The following is a 5,842-nucleotide window of genomic DNA, read 5'->3' as shown; positions in this document are numbered from 1 at the left end:
TTAAGACCAACCACTAACTTACCACAGCCAAGTATACCCCACAAAGGCCAAGTATACCCCACAAAGATCTCCCCACCGCACGAGATCCAGGGGACTCAAATACATACAGGAAGATCATGTCAGTGACTCAACCCAATATTGTCCTTGATGGACTGATTTGTTTCAGGCAGGGGGTTATCTCTTAGTCTGGACTCATCTCTCCATATGGATGTGCCTCAGGTACTGTATGAGAGGAGCTAGTGAGCAGTCCTCCTCTCTGAAATCCGGGATAACAAACCTCAACCTTTCCCCTCGATTCGGGGTGCTTTCTCCTTGCAGGACCACTTAATACATTTGTGCGAGAGATAATTATATTGCCGAAGGCCTCTGCCGCTCCTTCTCTGCTCCCCACACATTTTCTAAATCACATACTTCTCAAGTGCCTGCATGGGCCCCCATCCAGCGCAACCATAAATGCTTTGATTTAATTTTCGGAGAAGACCTTGAAGAGTCAGTACAACTTTCAGATGCTAAATGAAATTGCTTCTCATAAACTTGGGCATTCTCTGACTGGACACAGAGAGACACACTCATTTCCCTGCCATGTTTATAAGGCCCATAAATCCATCCATCTAAATGCTCCATATAGCAGCTTCATTCATTACAGGCAGGTTGGCTTTACTATCACAACCATAAGTTACTAAATGTTTATCCTTCATTCAGAAATCCTTCCAAATGGTTTGGGTTTTTTGTTTGTTTGTCAGCTCCAATGCCCAAACAAGATTTCTTGCTTAGTTAAGAGAAAAGTGCCACTTTGGCCATAAAACAGCTGGATATGTTATTTATTGGACAACCCATGATCCTTATTGACTTATCACCTCCTCCAATCACCATCTGCTCACTCTACCTCCACTGCTTATGCCTAGACAGAAAACAAATTAACTTCCTGGTCCTCTCATTGTACCTCAATCAATAGACAGATGCAGCATCTGAGGATACGCTTGACCATGACATAGTCTTCACCAGAAAGTCTTTTTTAGGGGGCGTGGCTGTGTTTTGTGACTCCGGTTCTGGAAGGAGAGATTAACTTTGTTCCTGCCAAAACGTCTTCTCATTTGCCAAATGTCCGTAATCTTGCAGCAGTGGCCGGCTGAGGCCTGAGTCTGATCACAACCTTCTCTCAGGGCTGACACTTCTTTACTTCAATGGATCAGATTGTCAGACAGTGTCTAATGTTCACAGTGATCACCAGGAGAGAAATAGATCAGAGATACTTGTACCAAGGTAGGAAGTTGATATCGTGAAGATAAGTTGAGGGTGTTTCTAGAATAGAAGATGCAGTAACAGATTTATTATACCACTAATACGCTATTAGACTTCTGCTAATATTACCCAACATTGATTCTGGCCATTTAAACAGGTCCTGACAGAAGCTTTTCAATACTGTAGATTGTTTTATCCATTCCTGAGGTGGGTTCAGTGGTCAGAGGTGGTATTGGTGTGCTTTGTCAAAGTGCTCAATCAGAGGAAATAATACCCAGAATGATCCTTGAGGAAAGCGGCTTAAATCCCTCCTTTCTTGACAAAAGCTGGCGAGAACAGATCAAATTAAGTGGTTTAATACTTCCTCTGCAAAGAGGATTAAGCCGATTAATTCCCAACAGTGTTTAAATGATTAAAGCCTGTTAATGGGTGTTAGGGAGATCTTCCAGCCCAGGGTCTCAGTGTTGGCTGGGAAATCAAAGAGAGGTGGGCAAATGCCTCACTATCAAACAAACACTGTATATGGTAGGTCCTAAGCCTCACAGCTTCAATTAAATATTCTTGAATTTTCTTGTTTATTTCTAGGAAAACTGTTTATAAAGCATGTTCCAATCAAACTCCATTTTCCTACTTTGAAGACTATGAAATAAGGTAAGACCATAAACATTGGTTTGACAAATTGCATTCGGTGACACAGGACATAAATGTAGACCAGAAAATGGAACAGAGAAGGGGGCCAAGGTTGAACACCATACATTTTCACAAACAAGTGTCCAGCTATATCCAGATGGCAAAGATTGAACTACTACTATACATTATGGATAAATTGACAAATATTGCCATGTAGTTTTCAAAGTGTTACTGCAATGGGTCTTTTATTGTCAACTTTTGAAATCTACAATTTAGCTGAGGATTGTCAAAAAAACATATTATTTTTGCCAAACCAGTGTTTTTCCCTGGTTTACATTCACCCTTTTGCAGGTTTTACTATATCATTTTTTCCATCCTAGCCACATTTCCTCATCTGCTTGCATGTGCCTTCCCTAGATCAAGGTGTTTGGTACTTCCCTTATGCACTATACATTCTGCTGGCTAACTATTACTATACAACAAGTCAATATAGTCTACCAGTCTACCTGCCTATCCTGCCCTCTATCCACCATTCATAGGCTGCAGTGAAAATGTAATTTGAAGAGCCCTGTGATTTGAATGTTTCATTCCATTTGGATCAGATGTGGGTCTACTCTCGACAGTTTCTAAGGTCTATAAAGGCTCAATAGCAGGCGAGTCTGGCTGTATTTCTACTTCTGATACGGAGATGGGCTGTCTGTTGCAGATCATCATTCTCCCAGGTCGTCATACAAGCCACAAATGCTCCCGGCAGGTCCAATTATTCAGGAAAGCTTACCGCGCTGCCTCCTCTACAATCGTAGCGGCTATTCCTCGCGGCTCGCACACCTAGAACGCTTCAATATCGCCCAAATATTTGTCATTTAACTTTTTAAATGCACTACCTTTTATATGTGGCATAAACACAACCAGTCAAAGTGTTTTCATCTGATTAGGCTACTTCAAAAGTATCCTGTAGACTACATGCGCACGTTCGTCCAAAATATAATTCCAGCATCTGAACTGTCTGAACATTGAACATTTGATGAAAGGAAAGAGACATCTGTTGCAAACAGTTTAATGACATTCGGAGATTGTCAAGACAAGCTTTTGAAACTGGGTAAACCTACAGGGAGGGATGTGTTTTCTGTTTGTCGAGATTGACATAGTCTATTTGATTGTAGTGTTGAAAACGCAAACCATGATATTAAAGCGCCCGAACTCGGTATGCCTTGCCTATTGGTTGTGTGGTGCATTGGCACAGAAACCTGTTGGTGGAAAATACGTTGGATATATTTAATATAATTATAAATATAAACACATATTTAAAATCTGATTTACATCTGATTTACACATAGCTGATCATTGTGTGCAGCCGCCTCTGATCATAATGTAGTAAAACAGGCAGGGAGAGTGAACTGTCCATGGTAGTCTGCGAACCCAACCTTCTGGCCAGTAGCGCTACGTGACATCGACAGTGCCATAAAAAGCATGCTGAAGTGACAAAGTCGGTGTCCACATTTATGAACGATTACGGTTATTGTTATTTGTGGTCCTAAACATTATTTTCTGTTAACTCTATTATGGGGCAGAGTATGCATTTTTCTACAGTGCAAAGGGTCGGTAATTTGAAAATATTTTTTACATGGGGGGGGTTGATACCTCAAGTTGGCCTCAAGTTGGACCAGCCCCCCCATCATAGAGACTTGTTTGGTTTTGCCCCATCGCCTCGTCCATCTAAACACAAGGTGACTCTGTGACAGACACAGCTGAGACCACAGGCTTGTAAATGCAGCCTCATGTTTCCCTCATAAAGTCCCCATCAGAATGTTATTGCTTCACCCAGCGCATCTGACAGAGGAGAGGCAGACATAGAGACACACATTGTAAAGAATGTGGTTGTTTTTTTATGGAAAATAAGCTACTAAAGAGTCATGAGCTGGAAACAACCCCTAGCTTATATCATGCAAGGCACTGCATGAAGGTCTGAAAGAAAACAAGCAATATGTTGATAGCTTGGCTTCTGAATTAGGAAAATGATTCCATTTTTGTGTCTAGTAACTTGTGTATTTAGTTTGATGACGTTCAGAAATATGCACCATATATACAAAAGTATGTGTACACCCCTTCAAATGAGTGGATTCAGCTATTTCAGCCATTGCTGAATGGTGTATAAAATTGAGCACGCACCCATGCATGCAATCTCCATAGACAAACACTGGCAGTAGAATGGCCTTACAGAAGAGCTCAATGACTTTCAACGTGGCACCGTCATAGGATGCCACATTTCCAACAAATCAGTTCATTATATTTGCTCTGCTAGAGCTGCCCCGGTCAACTGTAAGTGCTGTTATTGTGAAGTGGAAATGTCTAGGAGCAACAACAGCTCAGCCGCGAAGTGGTAGGCCACACAAGCTCACAGAACGGGACCGTTGAGCGCTGAAGCACGTAAAAATGGTCTGTCCTCAGTTGCAACCCTCACTACAGAGTTCCAAACAGCCTCTGGAAGCAACGTCAGCAGAAGAACTGTTCATCTGGAGCTTCATGAAATGGGTTTCCATAGCCAAACAGCCACACACAAGCTTAATATCACCATGTGCAATGCCAAGCGTCAGCTGGAGTGGTGTAAAGCTCACCGCCATTGGACTCTGCAGCAGTGGAAACGCATTCTCTGGAGTGATGAATCACGCTTCACCATCTGGCAGTTCGATGGACGAATATGGGTTTGGCTGATGCCAGGAGAACGCTACCTGCCCCAATGCATAGTGCCAACTGTAAAGTTTGGTGGAGAGAAATAATAGTCTGGGGCTGTTTTTCATGGTTTGGGCTAGGCCCCTTAGCTCCAGTGAAGGGAAATCTTAACACAAAAGCATACAATTACATTCTAGACGATTCTGTGCTACCAACAATGTGGGGAAGGCCCGTTCCTGTTTCAGCATGACAATGCCCACGTGCACAAAGCGAGGTCCATACCGAAACGCTTTGTCAAGATTGGTGTGGAAGAACTTGACTGGCCTGCACAGAGCCCTGACCTCAACCCCATCGACACCTTTGGGATGAATTGGAACGCCGACTGTGAGCCAGGCCTAATTACCCAACATCAGTGCCCAAACTCACTGATGCTCTTGTGGCTGAATGGAAGCAAGTCCCTGCAGAAATGTTCCAACATCTATTGGACAGCCTTCCACGTGTCCACATACTTTTGGTCATGTAGTGTATTTACTGGCACTAAACAACTTCTGATTCGGATGTGGTTGGATTTAGCTATTTGCATCCTGTAAATGGTTAAGTCATTGCCTAATAGATTCTCCTGGTGACATGTCAAAAGTATTAAAGCTTAATTCCAGTGTGCAGAATGTATCACGTCACTGTTTTGCTATACTTGCATTCAAATCCCATCTATATTAATGTTATGTAAACACTATTTACAATGATAAATTATAGGCATGAAATCTTAAGACGCTTATGAGGGCATAAAGGACAACCAAATTGGCAGGCTTATGATAAATGCATGAGTTTTATCTAAAAAATGTATCAAATGTAAATGCAGTGATTTTAAAAGTATTATTGTGTTTCTCATACACAGCACCTGAATGTTAGGGTTTGATTTATTTTAAGTTTGACCATGTCCTTGAGCTCAGACTCAGACATAGACCATTTGCATGGTAGATTATGTAAGGCTCTGTTACAGAAACAGAGGAAATTAAAAATACACTTTCACTGGGTATGGGGGTCATGTCCCCCCCAGACACATTCTTAAATTGAATTTTTCTCCCCCCCAGTTTTATTATTTTAATTTGATACAAAAAGCAGAAACAGTGTGTGTAGGACCATGCAGACGCCTCCGAGCAGTCGGGTAGGCTGTTTGGAGTGTTCTGCTAGCTGGATTTAGGACCGGGCTGACAGGCTATGTGAAGGCAAAGCTTCTGGAACGCTGGCTGGATGGGAGACATGAGCATACATTCAGTGTGTATGTGTTGCGCTCTTTCAC

This window comes from Oncorhynchus clarkii, chromosome 19, assembly GCF_045791955.1.
Source record: "Oncorhynchus clarkii lewisi isolate Uvic-CL-2024 chromosome 19, UVic_Ocla_1.0, whole genome shotgun sequence".
In the NCBI taxonomy this organism is placed as follows: Eukaryota; Metazoa; Chordata; class Actinopteri; order Salmoniformes; family Salmonidae; genus Oncorhynchus; species Oncorhynchus clarkii.
Note: the sequence above shows the minus strand (reverse complement) of the source record.